At 55.2% G+C, this 17,918-nt stretch overlaps 1 protein-coding gene across 1 annotated transcript in view; it reads left to right on the top strand.

Annotated features, from left to right (window-relative positions):
* The window catches only part of RAP1GAP (RAP1 GTPase activating protein), a 112,800-nt gene that overhangs the window by 42,889 nt on the left and 51,993 nt on the right, over positions 1-17,918 (top strand). Inside the window, exon 3 of the mRNA XM_066606267.1 lies at positions 2,413-2,503. The gene's annotated coding sequence lies outside the window, so the exon portion shown is untranslated. The remainder of the gene's footprint in view (positions 1-2,412; positions 2,504-17,918) is intronic.

Raw genomic sequence — 17,918 nt, 5'->3', positions numbered from 1 at the left:
GAGTGTGCATAGCGTATGCATCCTGCATCACGAGAGAGCATGCTTAGAGTATGTATCCTGCATCACGAGAGAGAGCGTGCTTAGCATATGCATCCTGCATCACGAGAGAGAGAGCATGCTTAGCGTATGCATCCTGCATCACGAGAGAGAGCGTGCATAGCGTATGCATCCTGCATCACGAGAGAGAGCATGCTTAGAGTATGCATCCTGCATCACGAGAGCGTGCATTGCGTATGCATCCTGCATCACGAGAGAGAGCGTGCTTAGCATATGCATCCTGCATCACGAAAGAGAGTGTGCATAGCGTATGCATCCTGCATCACGAGAGAGCATGCTTAGAGTATGTATCCTGCATCACGAGAGAGAGCGTGCTTAGCATATGCATCCTGCATCACGACAGAGAGCGTGCATTGCGTATGCATCCTGCATCACGAGAGAGAGCATGCTTAGCGTATGCATCCTGCATCACGAAAGAGAGTGTGCATAGCGTATGCATCCTGCATCACGAGAGAGCATGCTTAGAGTATGTATCCTGCATCACGAGAGAGATCGTGCTTAGCATATGCATCCTGCATCACGAGAGAGCATGCTTAGAGTATGCATCCTGCATCACGAGAGCGTGCATTGCGTATGCATCCTGCATCAGGAGAGAGAGCGTGCTTAGCATATGCATCCTGCATCACGAAAGAGAGTGTACATAGCGTATGCATCCTGCATCACGAGAGAGCATGCTTAGAGTATGTATCCTGCATCACGAGAGAGAGCGTGCTTAGCATATGCATCCTGCATCACGAGAGAGAGAGCATGCTTAGCGTATGCATCCTGCATCACGAGAGAGAGCGTGCATAGCGTATGCATCCTGCATCACGAGAGAGAGCGTGCATAGCGTATGCATCCTGCATCACGAGAGAGAGCGTGCATAGCGTATGCATCCTGCATCATGAGAGAGCGTGCATAGCGTATGCATCCTGCATCATGAGAGAGCGTGCATAGCGTATGCATCCTGCATCATGAGAGATAGCGTGCATAGCGTATCCATCCTGCATCACGAGAGAGAGCGTGCTTAGCGTATGCATCCTGCATCACGAGAGAGAGCGTGCTTAGCATATGCATCCTGCATCACGACAGAGAGCGTGCATAGCGTATGCATCCTGCATCACGACAGAGAGCGTGCATAGCGTATGCATCCTGCATCATGAGAGAGCATGCATAGCGTATGCATCCTGCATCATGAGAGAGCATGCTTAGCGTATGCATCCTGCATCACGAGAGAGAACGTGCTTAGCGTATGCATCCTGCATCACGAGAGAGAGCGTGCTTAGCGTATGCATCCTGCATCACGAGAGAGCATGCATAGCGTATGCATCCTGCATCACGAGAGAGCATGCATAGCGTATGCATCCTGCATCACGAAAGAGCGTGCAGGGCGTATGCATCCTGCATCACGAGAGAGAGCGTGCAGGGCGTATGCATCCTGCATCACGAGAGAGAGAGCGTGCAGGGCGTATGCATCCTGCATCACGAGAGAGAGTGTGCATAGCGTGTGCATCCTGCATCACGAGAGAGAGCGTGCAGGGCGTATGCATCCTGCATCACGAGAGAGAGCGTGCAGGGCGTATGCATCCTGCATCACGAGAGACAGCGTGCTTAGCATATGCATCCTGCATCACCAGAGAGCGTGCAGGGCGTATGCAGCCCGTCTCACTACAGAGCACATGCCGCCCCATCAGTGATGCGCATGTTGGAGCCTCCTGTAGTTTTCTTAGTTGCCGACTGCACAGTCCGTAAACATCTAATGATGCATCTGTGCGTTCGCTTGCCTGTGGTGGGCGGAGCTTTGCAGCGGTCCCTGCTGTTCACTAGTGCAGCCGATGTCCTCGTCTTCTCACCTGTAGACAGGTCTCCCTTATCCGATACCTTAGGCTTTCCCTAGTTGTCGCGCTGGGGGTCTGTAGTGGGACCCCCGCATGCAGCATGGAGTGCAGGGATGTTGTATTGTGTCATCAGGGGGCACATACTTTTAGAGCTGTGATGTGGACAGGTGGCTTGAGGTTGAGGTATGGAGCCTGTAACAATAATCTCAGGTAACACTTCCTGCCAGGCACATTTTACGAGCGCGAGCAGGATGTCCGCATCCTGGAGCCGCACCGCGTTCCGCAATCCCAGGGTTAACCCTTCATGTGCAGCGCCCGCTCATCGTTATACTGTTGCAATGTGAATAAAAGGAGCTACTACAATCTGGGGGAGTGGTCCCATTATTGGGGAGCTGCCCCCTGACTTTGCACAGCCCCTGGCCTGTAGATCTGCTGCAATCACATAGAATGACATACATGTTCCGCTCCGCGGCGGAGGGGCGCCCGCTCCATCAGGTGGTCTCACATTTCTTTTCTTCCCTCTCCTCTTCGATTCCAGGCGTGATGATGGACAGAGTCAGCTCATATCTTACACCCTAGACCTGTCCAGAGCCAACTCCACCCCCGCTGAAAGTGCTCCCCACTATAAGGTAAGCGGAACCCCTGCATGCTGCCCCCTGGCTTGCATGGAGTGTATGGCATACGCTGTTTCTGCAGATCTTTAACTGCACTAACTGCATACAATCTGCCACTAACCAGCAACTAAACACTACAGAACGTCACTACATCTGCGCTGAGCGAAAATACGAGAAAAAGGACAACTGTGATTTCTACATCATCCAATCAGATTCCAGACTGGAAGCCACAGAAGATGTCAGTCAGTAAAGCACTTAACTCGGCCTCCATCCTGCGCTCTGATCTGGAGCTCTGCCTGTGTTCAGCATTGTAACGTGAGGCTCGGCCTCTGTCTAGCACTCTGATCTGAGCCTCCACCTCTGTTCAGGATTGTAATGTGTGACTCGGCCTCCGTCCAGCACTCTGATCTGTGGCTCGGCCTCCTTCCAGCACTCTGATCTGTGGCTCAGCCTCCATCCTGCGCTCCGATCTGGGGCTCGGCTTCCGTTCAGCATTGTAATGTGTGGCTCGGCCTCCGTCCAGCACTCTGATCTGGGGCTCTGCCTGTGTTCAGCATTGTAATGTGTGGCTTGGTCTCCGCCCAGCACTCTGATCTGGCGTTCTGCCTGTGTTCAGCATTGTAACATGAGGCTCGGCCTCCGTCCAGCACTCTGATCTGGGGCTCTGCCTGTGTTCAGCATTGTAGTGTGAGGCTCGGCCTTCGTTCCACGCTGTGATCTGGGGTTCTGCCTGTGTTCAGCATTGTAATGTGTGGCTTGGCCTCTGTCCAGCACTCTGATCTGGGGCTCTGCCTGTGTTCAGCATTGTAATGTGAGGCTCGGCCTTCGTTCCGCGCTGTGATCTGGGGTTCTGCCTGTGTTCAGCATTGTAACATGAGGCTCGGCCTCTGTCCATCTCGGGCTCCGCCTCCGTTCAGCATTGTAATGTGTGGCTTGGCCTCCATCCAGCACTCTGATCTGGGGCTCCACCTCCATTCAGCATTGTAATGTGTGGCTAGCCTCCATCCAGCACTCTGATCAGGGGCTCCGCCTCCATTCAGCATTGTAATGTGTGGCTCGGCCCCTGTCCAGCACTCTGATCTTGGGCTCTGCCTGTGTTCAGCATTGCAGTGTGTGGCTCAGCCTCCGTCCAGCACTGTGCTCTGGGGCTCTACCTGTGTTCAGCATAGTAATGTGTGGTTCGGCCTCCTTCCAACACTCTGATCTGTGGCTCAGCCTCCGTCCTGCGCTCCAATCTGGGGCTCGGCCTCCGTTCAGCATTGTAATGTGTGGCTCAGCCTCCGTCCAGCACTGTGCTCTGGGGCTCTACCTGTGTTCAGCATTGTAATGTGTGGTTTGGCCTCCGTCCAGCACTCTGATCTGGGGCTTTGCCTGTGTTCAGCATTGTAATGTGTGGCTAGCCTCCATCCAGCACTCTGATCAGGGGCTCCGCCTCCATTCAGCATTGTAATGTGTGGCTCGGCCTCTGTCCAGCACTGTGCTCAGGTTTTGCCTGTGTTCAGCATTGTAACGTAAGGCTCTGCCCCTGTCCAGCACTCTGATCTGTCACTCAGCCTCCGTCTAGCACCCTGATCTGGGGCTCTGCCTCTGTTCAGCATTGTAACGTGTGGCTCAGCCTCCGTCCAGCACTCAGATCTGGGGCTCTGCCTGTTGTCAGCATTGTAATGTGTGGCTTGGCCTCCGCCCAGCACTCTGATCTGGGGTTCTGCCTGTGTTCAGCATTGTAACATGAGGCTCAGCCTCCGTCCAGCACTCTGATCTGGGGCTCTGCCTGTGTTCAGCATTGTAATGTGTGGCTCGGCCTCTGTCCAGCAACCTGATCTGGGGCTCTGCCTGTGTTCAGCATTGTAACATGAGGCTCGGCCTCTGTCCATCTCGGGCTCCGCCTCTGTTAAGCATTGTAATGTGTGGCTTGGCCTCCATCCAGCACTCTTATCTGGGGCTCTGCCTCCATTCAGCATTGTAATGTGTGGCTTAGCCTCCATCCAGCACTCTTATCTGGGGCTCCACCTCCATTCAGCATTGCAATGTGTGGCTCAGCCTCCGTCCAGCACTGTGCTCTGGGGCTCTGTCTGTGCTCAGCATTGTAATGTGTGGCTCGGCCTCCGTCCAGCACTCTGATCAGGGCTTTGTCTGTGTTCAGCATTGTAATGTGTGGCTTAGCCTCCATCCAGCACTCTTATCTGGGGCTCCACCTCCATTCAGCATTGCAATGTGTGGCTCAGCCTCTGTCCAACACTCTGATCTGGGGCTCTGCCTGTGTTCAGAATTGTAATGTGTGGCTCGGCCTCCGTCCAGCACTCTGATCAGGGCTTTGTCTGTGTTCAGCATTGTAATGTGTGGCTCAGCCTCCATCCAGGACTCTGATCTGGGCCTTCGCCTCCATTCAGCATTGTAATGTAAGGCTCAGCCTCCGTCCAGCACTCTGCTCTGGGGCTCTGCCTGTGTTCAGCATTCTAATTTGTGGCCCGGCCTCTGTCCAGCTCTCTGATCAGGGGCTTTGCCTGTGTTCAGCATTGTAACGTGAGGCTCGCCCCTGTCCAGCACTCTGATCAGGGGCTTTGCCTGTGTTCAGCATTGTAATGTGTGGCTCGGCATCCGTCCAGCACTCTGATCAGGGGCTTTGCCTGTGTTCAGCATTCTAATGTGAGGCTCGGCCTGTGTTCAGCATTGTAACGTGTGGCTCGGCCTCTGTCCAGCACTGTGATCAGGGGCTTTGCCTGTGTTCAGCATTGTAACGTAAGGCTCGGCCCCTGTCCAGCACTCTGATCTGTCGCTCAGCCTCCGTCCAGCACTCAGATCTGGGGCTCTGCCTGTGTTCAGCATTGTAATGTGAGGCTCGGCCCGTGTTCAGCATTGTAACGTGTGGCTCGGCCTCCATCCAGCACTGTGATCAGGGGCTTTGCCTGTGTTCAGCATTGTAACGTAAGGCTCGGCCCCTGTCCAGCACTCTGATCTGTCGCTCAGCCTCCGTCCAGCACTCAGATCTGGGGCTCTGCCTGTGTTCAGCATTGTAATGTGAGGCTCGGCCTGTGTTCAGCATTGTAACGTGTGGCTCAGCCTCCGTCCAGCACTGTGATCAGGGGCTTTGCCTGTGTTCAGCATTGTAACGTAAGGCTCAGCCCCTGTCCAGCACTCTGATCTGTCGCTCAGCCTCCGTCCAGCACTTAGATCTGGGGCTCTGCCTGTGTTCAGCATTGTAATGTGTGGCTTGGTCTCCGCCCAGCACTCTGATCTGGGGTTCTGCCTGTGTTCAGCATTGTAACATGACGCTCGGCCTCCATCCAGCACTCTGATCTGGGGCTCTGCCTGTGTGCAGCATTGTAATGCAAGGCTTGGCCTTCGTTCTGCGCTGTGATCTGGGGTTCTGCCTGTGTTCAGCATTGTAATGTGTGGCTCGGCCTCTGTCCAGCAACCTGATCTGGGGCTCTGCCTGTGTTCAGCATTGTAACATGAGGCTCGGCCTCTGTCCATCTCGGGCTCCGCCTCCGTTCAGCATTGTAATGTGTGGCTTGGCCTCCATCCAGTACTCTTATCTGGGGCTCTGCCTCCATTCAGCATTGTAATGTGTGGCTTAGCCTCCATCCAGCACTCTTATCTGGGGCTCCACCTCCATTCAGCATTGCAATGTGTGGCTCAGCCTCCGTCCAGCACTGTGCTCTGGGGCTCTGTCTGTGCTCAGCATTGTAATGTGTGGCTCGGCCTCCGTCCAGCACTCTGATCAGGGCTTTGTCTGTGTTCAGCATTGTAATGTGTGGCTCAGCCTCCATCCAGGACTCTGATCTGGGCCTTCGCCTCCATTCAGCATTGTAATGTAAGGCTCAGCCTCCGTCCAGCACTCTGCTCTGGGGCTCTGCCTGTGTTCAGCATTCTAATTTGTGGCCCGGCCTCTGTCCAGCTCTCTGATCAGGGGCTTTGCCTGTGTTCAGCATTGTAACGTGAGGCTCGCCCCTGTCCAGCACTCTGATCAGGGGCTTTGCCTGTGTTCAGCATTGTAATGTGTGGCTCGGCATCCGTCCAGCACTCTGATCAGGGGCTTTGCCTGTGTTCAGCATTCTAATGTGAGGCTCGGCCTGTGTTCAGCATTGTAACGTGTGGCTCGGCCTCTGTCCAGCACTGTGATCAGGGGCTTTGCCTGTGTTCAGCATTGTAACGTAAGGCTCGGCCCCTGTCCAGCACTCTGATCTGTCGCTCAGCCTCCGTCCAGCACTCAGATCTGGGGCTCTGCCTGTGTTCAGCATTGTAATGTGAGGCTCGGCCCGTGTTCAGCATTGTAACGTGTGGCTCGGCCTCCATCCAGCACTGTGATCAGGGGCTTTGCCTGTGTTCAGCATTGTAACGTAAGGCTCGGCCCCTGTCCAGCACTCTGATCTGTCGCTCAGCCTCCGTCCAGCACTCAGATCTGGGGCTCTGCCTGTGTTCAGCATTGTAATGTGAGGCTCGGCCTGTGTTCAGCATTGTAACGTGTGGCTCAGCCTCCGTCCAGCACTGTGATCAGGGGCTTTGCCTGTGTTCAGCATTGTAACGTAAGGCTCAGCCCCTGTCCAGCACTCTGATCTGTCGCTCAGCCTCCGTCCAGCACTTAGATCTGGGGCTCTGCCTGTGTTCAGCATTGTAATGTGTGGCTTGGTCTCCGCCCAGCACTCTGATCTGGGGTTCTGCCTGTGTTCAGCATTGTAACATGACGCTCGGCCTCCATCCAGCACTCTGATCTGGGGCTCTGCCTGTGTGCAGCATTGTAATGCAAGGCTTGGCCTTCGTTCTGCGCTGTGATCTGGGGTTCTGCCTGTGTTCAGCATTGTAATGTGTGGCTCGGCCTCTGTCCAGCAACCTGATCTGGGGCTCTGCCTGTGTTCAGCATTGTAACATGAGGCTCGGCCTCTGTCCATCTCGGGCTCCGCCTCCGTTCAGCATTGTAATGTGTGGCTTGGCCTCCATCCAGTACTCTTATCTGGGGCTCTGCCTCCATTCAGCATTGTAATGTGTGGCTTAGCCTCCATCCAGCACTCTTATCTGGGGCTCCACCTCCATTCAGCATTGCAATGTGTGGCTCAGCCTCCGTCCAGCACTGTGCTCTGGGGCTCTGTCTGTGCTCAGCATTGTAATGTGTGGCTCGGCCTCCGTCCAGCACTCTGATCAGGGCTTTGTCTGTGTTCAGCATTGTAATGTGTGGCTCAGCCTCCATCCAGGACTCTGATCTGGGCCTTCGCCTCCATTCAGCATTGTAATGTAAGGCTCAGCCTCCGTCCAGCACTCTGCTCTGGGGCTCTGCCTGTGTTCAGCATTCTAATTTGTGGCCCGGCCTCTGTCCAGCTCTCTGATCAGGGGCTTTGCCTGTGTTCAGCATTGTAACGTGAGGCTCGCCCCTGTCCAGCACTCTGATCAGGGGCTTTGCCTGTGTTCAGCATTGTAATGTGTGGCTCGGCATCCGTCCAGCACTCTGATCAGGGGCTTTGCCTGTGTTCAGCATTCTAATGTGAGGCTCGGCCTGTGTTCAGCATTGTAACGTGTGGCTCGGCCTCTGTCCAGCACTGTGATCAGGGGCTTTGCCTGTGTTCAGCATTGTAACGTAAGGCTCGGCCCCTGTCCAGCACTCTGATCTGTCGCTCAGCCTCCGTCCAGCACTCAGATCTGGGGCTCTGCCTGTGTTCAGCATTGTAATGTGAGGCTCGGCCCGTGTTCAGCATTGTAACGTGTGGCTCGGCCTCCATCCAGCACTGTGATCAGGGGCTTTGCCTGTGTTCAGCATTGTAACGTAAGGCTCGGCCCCTGTCCAGCACTCTGATCTGTCGCTCAGCCTCCGTCCAGCACTCAGATCTGGGGCTCTGCCTGTGTTCAGCATTGTAATGTGAGGCTCGGCCTGTGTTCAGCATTGTAACGTGTGGCTCAGCCTCCGTCCAGCACTGTGATCAGGGGCTTTGCCTGTGTTCAGCATTGTAACGTAAGGCTCAGCCCCTGTCCAGCACTCTGATCTGTCGCTCAGCCTCCGTCCAGCACTTAGATCTGGGGCTCTGCCTGTGTTCAGCATTGTAATGTGTGGCTTGGTCTCCGCCCAGCACTCTGATCTGGGGTTCTGCCTGTGTTCAGCATTGTAACATGACGCTCGGCCTCCATCCAGCACTCTGATCTGGGGCTCTGCCTGTGTGCAGCATTGTAATGCAAGGCTTGGCCTTCGTTCTGCGCTGTGATCTGGGGTTCTGCCTGTGTTCAGCATTGTAATGTGTGGCTCGGCCTCTGTCCAGCAACCTGATCTGGGGCTCTGCCTGTGTTCAGCATTGTAACATGAGGCTCGGCCTCTGTCCATCTCGGGCTCCGCCTCCGTTCAGCATTGTAATGTGTGGCTTGGCCTCCATCCAGTACTCTTATCTGGGGCTCTGCCTCCATTCAGCATTGTAATGTGTGCCTTAGCCTCCATCCAGCACTCTTATCTGGGGCTCCGCCTCCATTCAGCATTGCAATGTGTGGCTAAGGCCAGCTGCACATGGCCGTGACGGGCTCCGCCGCGAAATTCATATGACGCGGCGGCGGTGGGTGGGGAAGTGTTTTCACGCTATCTTCCGCTGTGCTACAGCGGAAGATAGCGTGAACGGACGGCTTCCATTGACTGCAATGGAAGCCGTCCGCGCGTACACCCGCGGCAAATAGAGCTTGCCGCGGGTGAGGATGGGTGAATTTACGGTGCGGAATTCCGCGAATTACGTGGCAGAAATCCGTTCGTGGGAAGGAGGCCTTAGCCTCCATCCAGCACTCTTATCTGGGGCTCCACCTCCATTCAGCATTGTAATGTGTGGCTCGGCCTCCGTCCAGCACTCTGATCTGGAGCTCTGCCTGTGTTCAGCATTGTAATGTGTGGCTTGGCCTCCGTCCAGCACTCTGATCTGGGGCTCTGCTTATGTTCAGCATTGTAATGTGTGGCTTGGCCTCCGTCCAGCACTCTGATCTGGGGCTCTGCCTGTGTTCAGCATTGTAATGTGTGGCTTGGCCTCCGTCCAGCACTCTGATCTGGGGCTCTGCTTGTGTTCAGCATTGTAACGTGTGGCTTGGCCTCCGTCCAGCACTCTGATCTGGGGCTCTGCTTGTGTTCAGCATTGCTCGGCCTTCTTTACGTGCTGTGATCTACGGGTCGGTCTCCATCCTGTAATAATGGCTATATCCCTTTGTCAATCTTCTTTACTACTGGGGCTGCGCCGCCCCTCCATTACGCAAGGCGTCCTCCCTGAACCCTGCTCTTCGATGCCTCATCCTTGCTGTGTCCTTCACGTCTCATTTGCGATCAGACAAGATGAATGTGATTGTGACTTTTCTATCCGGTATTTTAAGAAATCGCCTCAAGTGTCGCAAAAGGAAAGAAACCCCTCCCCCAGCGCTGCGCTGTCATCTCGGGAGCGAGTCACCGAGCAAAGGACAATTCTATCACTAATAAACTACCCCCACCGCCAAACAGTTCTGGCCCACCACTCACCCTGGTATGGGCCGACCGTCCCCTCCCCGCTCACCCTGGTATTGGCCCACCGTTCCCTCCCCACTCACCCTGGTATTGATCCACTGCCCCCCACACACACACTCACCCTGGTATTGGCCCACGGTCCCCTCCCCACTCACCCTGGTATTGATCCACTGCCCCCCCCCCACACACACTCACCCTGGTATTGGCCCACGGTCCCCTCCCCACTCACCCTGGTATTGGCCCACGGTCCCCTCCCCACTCACCCTGGTATTGGCCCACGGTCCCCTCCCCACTCACCCTGGTATTGGCCCACCGTCCCCTCCCCACTCACCTTGGTATTGCCCCCCCCCCCCCCACACACACACACACTCACCCTGGTATTGGCCCACCGTCCCCTCCCCACTCACCTTCCCCTCCCCACTCACCCTGGTATTGATCCACTGCCACCACCCCCCCACTCACCCTGGTATTGGCCCACCTGCCCTCCCTGGTATTGGCCCATTGTCCCTTCACCGCTCACCCTGGTATTGGCCCACCGTCCCCTCCCCACTCACCTTCCCCTCCCCACTCACCCTGGTATTGATCCACTGCCACCCCCCTCCCCACTCACCCTGGTATTGGCCCACCGTCCCCTCCCCACTCACCTTGGTATTGCCCCCCCCCCACACACACACACACTCACCCTGGTATTGGCCCACCGTCCCCTCCCCACTCACCTTCCCCTCCCCACTCACCCTGGTATTGATCCACTGCCCCCCCCACTCACCCTGGTATTGGCCCACCTGCCCTCCCTGCTCGCCCTGGTATTGGCCCATTGTCCCCTTAACGCTCACCCTGATATTGGCCCATCGTCCCTTCACCGCTCGCCCTGGTATTGGCCCACCGTCCCCTCCCCACTCACCTTCCCCTCCCCACTCACCCTGGTATTGATCCACTGCCACCCCCCCCCCCCCCACTCGCCCTGGTATTGGCCCACCTGCCCTCCCTGCTCGCCCTGGTATTGGCCCATTGTCCCCTTAACGCTCACCCTGATATTGGCCCATCGTCCCTTCACCGCTCGCCCTGGTATTGGCCCACCGCTCGCCCTGGTATTGGCCCACCGTCCCCCCACCACTCGTCCTGGTATTGGCTCACCGTCCCCCTCACCGCTCACCCTGGTATTGGCCCACCGTCCCCCTCACCGCTCACCCTGGTATTGGCCCACCGTCCCCCCACCGCTCGCCCTGGTATTGGCCCACCGTCCCCCCACCGCTCACCCTGGTATTGGCCCACCGTCCCCCCACCGCTCACCCTGGTATTGGCCCACCGTCCCCCTCACCGCTCACCTTGGTATTGGCCCTCCGTCCCCCCACCACTCACCTTGGTATTGGCCCAATGCTCCTTCTCCCCCCCCCCCCATTCCTGACCAGTAGTGAACCCCCTCCACCATCATGTCAGTTGTGCCCGTTTATCATGTTGGCGGTGCTGCGGGGGTCATCTGTCGCAGGATAACTCTCACACAACAGAAGCCCTGGTGACACCTGAGCCGACGACACAATGAGAGGGAACCCGATCCACCGCGCATTTCGCTGCACTGCCCGGGAGACCCTCAATAATCAAGACCCCCCAATAAATATCCGTCTAGGCATTGTTGCACCTGTCACATAGTTAAACATCCTGATGATCTGTCTGTTCCTAGAAAAGCAGGGTGACCCCAATATACAGGACGCTGTAAACAGACTGCGGCGGTCGCCATATTGGTGGTCCTGCAGCTCGTCCATAGACAACCATAAGGTGGAAATTTTAACCGTGTGACAGGCGAGAATGCAGGGGTCCTTGTGGGGGCTGTAATGGCGGCCATAATGTCACAGAACTGCATGGGGGCAGATGTGACACTGGGGGCCATGTGTGACATAGGGGCCAGCCGTGATATGGTGGTCAGGTGTGACATCGGGGTCAGGTGTGACATGGGGTGGTGTGACATGAAGGGTCAGGTGTGACATGAAGGGTCAGGTGTGACATAGGGGTTGGTGTGATATGAGGGGACAGGTGTGACATTGGGGGTCAGGGGTGACATGAAGGGACAGGTGTGACGTGGAGAGTCAGGTGTGTCATGAGGGGACAGGTGTGACATGGGGGACAGGTGTAACATGAGGGCACAGGTGTGACATAGGGGGTCGGTGTAACATGGGGGTCAGGTGTAACATGGGGGGACAGGTGTGACATGGAGAGTCAGGTGTGTCATGGGGGGACAGGTGTGTCATAGGGGGTCAGGTGTGACATGAGGGGACACGTGTGTCATGCGGGGTCAGGTGTGACATGGGGGGTCAGGTGTGACATGGGGGGTCAGGTGTGACATGGGGGGACAGGTGTGACATGGGGGGACAGGTGTGACTTGGTGGGGACAGGTGTAACACGGGGGATAGTTGTGACATGGGGGGGTCAGGTGTGACGTGGGGAGTCAGGTGTGGCATGTGGGGGCAGGTGTGACATGGGGGGGATAGTTGTGACATGGTGGGGTCAGTTGTGACATGAAGGGACAGGCGTGACATGAGGTGACAGGTGTGACATGAGGTGACAGGTGTGACATGAGGTGACAGGTGTGACATGAGGTGACAGGTGTGACATGGTGGGGTCAGTTGTGACATGAGGTGACAGGCGTGACATGAGGTGACAGGCGTGACATGAGGTGACAGGTGTGACATGAGGTGACAGGTGTGACACTGGTGGTGATGCTGCTGCTCCTCTGAGGTACCATTGCTGTCATGGCGGCTCCTCAGCGCCGCTTAGTGTGGAGAAGCTACAGGCGGCCATAACGGCGACCCCCCCGACCCACCTGAGGCTGAGGGCGCCGGGTGTTCCCCGCGGTACCTGCCTCCTCATCCCGCCCACCGCGCTATCTGTACGGGGAGGAGCAGCCGGGATCCGGGGAGCCTGCAGCATGGCCGGCAGCGGCAGCGGAGTGTCCCGGGAGGAGGAGGACGAGGACCCCGCCATGTCCTGTGTGAGTGACCGCGCTTTATCGGGGACGGCAGCAACTGGTGCCGATGTAGCAGAGCGCAACCCGCACGGCTGACCGGCAGTGTAGTGTCACCGGCAGTCCTATGTAATAGTGATGACTCTGGCAGTCAGGGTAGTGTCCCGTGTAGTCCTATGTAATAGTGTAATAAGGAAACCTGCAGTCCTATGCAACTGTGTAGTAATGTCATCTGCAGTCCAACGTAATAGTGATGACTGGCAGATGACGTAGTCATGTCCCCTGCAGTCCTATGTAACCCCACAGATAGCACAGTGATAACTGAGTACAGATGATGTAGATGTTCCCTGCAGTCCCATGTAACTGCTATGCACCATAATTTGTTACTTTTGTAATCCACACAGTCCCCCCTGGTATATACACGCAGTCCCCCCTAGTATATACACGCAGTCCCCCCTAGTATATACACGCAGTCCCCCCGGTATATATACACGCAGTCCCCCCGGTATATATACACGCAGTCCCCCCGGTATATATACACGCAGTCCCCCCGGTATATATACACGCAGTCCCCCCGGTATATATACACGCAGTCCCCCCCGGTATATATACACGCAGTCCCCCTGGTATATATACACGCAGTCCCCCTGGTATATATACACGCAGTCCCCCTGGTATATATACACGCAGTCCCCCTGGTATATATACACGCAGTCCCCCTGGTATATACACGCAGCCCCCCCGGTATATACATGCAGCCCCCCCCGGTATATACATGCAGCCCCCCCTAGTATATACACGCAGTCCCCCTACTATATACACGCAGTCCCCATACTATATACACGCAGCCCCCCTGGTATATACACGCAGCCCCCCTGGTATATACACGCAGTCCCCCTAGTATATACACACAGCCCCCCCTAGTATATACACGCAGTCCCCCCTGATATATACACGCAGTCCCCCCTGATATATACACGCACTCCCCCCTAGTATATACATGCAGTCCCCCCTAGTATATAAACACAGTCCCTATACTATATACACGCAGTCCCCATACTATATACACGCAGTCCCCATACTATATACACGCAGCCCCCCTGGTATATACACGCAGCCCCCCTGGTATATACACGCAGCCCCCCCCGGTATATACACGCAGCCCCCCCCTAGTATATACACGCAGTCCCCCTGATATATACACGCAGCCCCCCCCTAGTATATACACGCAGTCCCCCTGATATATACACGCAGTCCCCATACCATATACAGGCAGTCCCCCTGGTATATATACGCAGTCCCCCTGATATATATACGCAGTCCCCCTAGTATATATACACGCAGTCCCCCTAGTATATATACACGCAGTCCCTCTAGTATATATACACGCAGTCCCTCTAGTATATATACACGCAGTCCCTCTGGTATATACACGCAGTCCCTCTGGTATATACACGCAGCCCCCCTGGTATATATACGCAGCCCCCCTGGTATATATACGCAGTCCCCCTGGTATATATACGCAGTCCCCCTGGTATATATACGCAGTCCCCCTGGTATATACACGGAGCCCCCCTAGTATATATACGCACCCCCACTAGTATATACAGGCAGTCCCCCTGGTATATATACGCAGTCCCCCTAGTATATATACGCAGTCCCCCTGGTATATATACGCAGCCCCCCTGGTATATACACGGAGCCCCCTAGTATATATACGCAGCCCCCCTGGTATATACACGCAGCCCCCCTAGTATATACAGGCAGTCCCCATGGTATATACACGTAGCCCCCCCTAGTATATACACGCAGTCCCCCTGGTATATACACGCAGTCCCCCCTGGTATATACACGCAGTCCCTCTAGTATATACACGCAGTCCCCCTGGTATATACACGCAGCCCCCCTGGTATATACACGCAGTCCCCCTGGTATATACACGCAGTCCCCATACTATATACACGCAGTCCCCATACTATATACACGCAGTCCCCCTGGTATATACACGCAGTCCCCCTGGTATATACACGTAGTCCCCATACTATATACACGCAGTCCCCCTGGTGTATACACGCAGTCCCCCTGGTGTATACACGCAGTCCCCCTGGTGTATACACGCAGTCCCCATACTATATACACGCAGCCCCCCTGGTGTATACATGCAGTCCCCATACTATATACACGCAGCCCCCCTGGTATATACACGCAGTCCCCATACTATATACACGCAGCCCCCCTGGTATATACACGCAGTCCCCCCTGTATATACACGCAGTCCCCCCTGTATATACACGCAGTCCCCCCTGGTATATACACGCAGCCCCCCTGGTATATACACGCAGTCCCCCCCTGGTATATACACGCAGTCCCCCCTGTATATACACGCAGTCCCCCTGGTATATACACGCAGTCCCCCTGGTATATACACGCAGTCCCCCTGGTATATACACGCAGTACCCCCTGTATATACACGCAGCCCCCCTGGTATATACACGCAGCCCCCTGGTATATACACGCAGTCCCCCTAGTATATACACGCAGCCCCCCTGGTATATACACGCAGTCCCCCCTATATACACGCAGTCCCCATACTATATACACGCGGTCTCCTTTATCTGTAAAGCTCCAGTGGAAAACAGACTGAAATCTTTTATGGTGGAGAAAGTAAAAAAACAAAACTAAAATAATGTGGTGTCCTAAACAAGACCCCTGTTGTTGCCCCCGCTGGCTTTATGGCGGCATTCAGTCTTTCTGGATCGGGGTCTGTCAGCCTGGCACATCTTGACTTGGCAATCTTTACCCACTCTTCCTTGCAAAAGCGATACAAATCAGTCAGACTGCGAGGGCATCCCGTGTGCAGCGCCCTCTTCAGGCCAACCCACGGATTCAGCTCTGGGCTCTGGCCGGCCAAAACTGTCATCCTCTTCTGGGTCCGCCGTTCTCTTGGTGATTTGTCCGTCTGCTTCGGGTCGTTGTGCTGAAAGGGGAAACTCCTCTTCCTCTTCAGCCTTTCAGCCGAGGCCGGAGGGTTTTGGCCAACATGGGCCGATATTTGGAATTGTTCATAATTCCCTCCACCTTGTCTAAAGCCCAGTTCCAGCGGCAGAACAGCCCCCCACATAATGCTGCCCCCACCATCGTCACTGCGGTCTGGGGGTCTCTGGTGATGCGGGGCGTTGGCTTTACACCAAACACACCTTCTGGAATTCCAACCAAAAACTCCAACCTTGGTCTCGTCAGCCATAACACGTTCTCCACGGACTCCTGCTTTCTTATAGGTTTTGGAAGAACATGGCCGGGCTTGGATGTTCTTCTATGTTAGAAAAGTCTTCCCTACAGCCCAGACATATGGAGAACTTGGGAGATGGTTGTCACATGACTACACAACCAGGACTTGCCAGAAACTCCTGCAGCTCCTTTAATGTTGCTGTCGGCCTCCTGGACCAATTTTCTTCTGGTCTTTTCATCACTTTTTGAGGAACGTCCAGTTTTTGGTGATGTCACTGTTGGGCCTGATGTAATCCCCTTCTTGCTGACGGTCTCCCCTGTGCTCCATGGTACATGTAATGCCTTGGAGATGTCTTGGCCCCCTTCTCCTGACGGACGCCTTCCAACAGTCAGACCCCTTGGATGGGCTGCTTCATGGAGCAACTAAGAAAATATCCAGAAAAATCCTCCTAGAAGACCTGAACTTTATATGGGGGGAATCAGACTCCCTGTAGTAACGGCAGCGGGGCGCTGACTGCTAGTTATCAGGAGGTCACATGTGATTGGCTGATTCTGAACACAACCCCAAATATAAGAGGGTGTGAATACTTATGCAACCACATTAGTTTTTTTCTGTTTCTCCCTAAATGATTTGTTTGTTCTCCCATGGAGTCCTGCAGATCCCGGGTCACATGGGGGGGGGGGGGGGGGGGGGAATCCGGAATTCGTCTTTGTCAGATTTTTTAACTTAAACAAAAAAAAAATGGTACTTTACCAGGGGTGTGTGGACTTTTTTTATGTTGACTGTACACAGCCCCCAGTATATACACGCAGTTTCTCTAGTATACTATACACGCACAGCCCCCCCCATTTCATATACAGAGCCTCTCATATATACACACAGTCCCTCGGTTACATTCACAGGTCTTCTGCAGTTTGCCTACACGGACGTCATTTATTTAGGGCTGGAGGGAAGGATACAGAGATGTATACCCGGTCTGACCCCGGTCACACCAAACATAAACTGAACGTACAAGCAGCAGGAGGAACACGGGACGCCCAAATACTTACCAACTGGTCTAATGCAACCAGCAGATAGTAATATGAAGGAGCACGAGGTGTTAGTATTTGGGCCATCGGCTTAGAAGCCCTCGTCAAGGGTCCTCGATGTCTTAGGAGTCCCTACATTATCAAGACAAGTAAACCACAAAAATGGAACCCTGCCTACAGGCGGGGCGATCGTCCTAATAGGTTCCAGCGTGGGGCGGCGCTTAAGGGACCACCTGCCTTACCCTAGATAGGTATAGACAAGAATACCAACACAGGACATAATGCACACCTACAGACAGGGAACGAGTCACCGCGCACACCTACAGACAGGGAACGAGTCACCGCGCACACCTACAGACAGGGAACGAGTCACCGCGCACACCTACAGACAGGGAACGAGTCACCGCGCACACCTACAGACAGGGAACGAGTCACCGCGCACACCTACAGACAGGGAACGAGTCACCGCGCACACCTACAGACAGGGAACGAGTCACCGCGCACACCTACAGACAGGGAACGAGTCACCGCGCACACCTACAGACAGGGAACGAGTCACCGCGCACACCTACAGACAGGGAACGAGTCACCGCGCACACCTACCGACAGGGAACGAGTCACCGCGCACACCTACAGACAGGGAACGAGTCGCCGCGCACACCTACAGACAGGGAACGAGTCGCCGCGCACACCTACAGACAGGGAACGAGTCGCCGCGGACACCTACCGACGGAACGAGTCCCCGCGCACGCCTACAGACAGGGAACGAG

Source organism: Eleutherodactylus coqui, chromosome 6, assembly GCF_035609145.1.
Source record: "Eleutherodactylus coqui strain aEleCoq1 chromosome 6, aEleCoq1.hap1, whole genome shotgun sequence".
Classification (NCBI taxonomy): domain Eukaryota; kingdom Metazoa; phylum Chordata; class Amphibia; order Anura; family Eleutherodactylidae; genus Eleutherodactylus; species Eleutherodactylus coqui.
The sequence above is the reverse complement of the archived record's forward strand: the minus strand, read 5'-3'. Positions and strand labels throughout refer to the sequence as shown.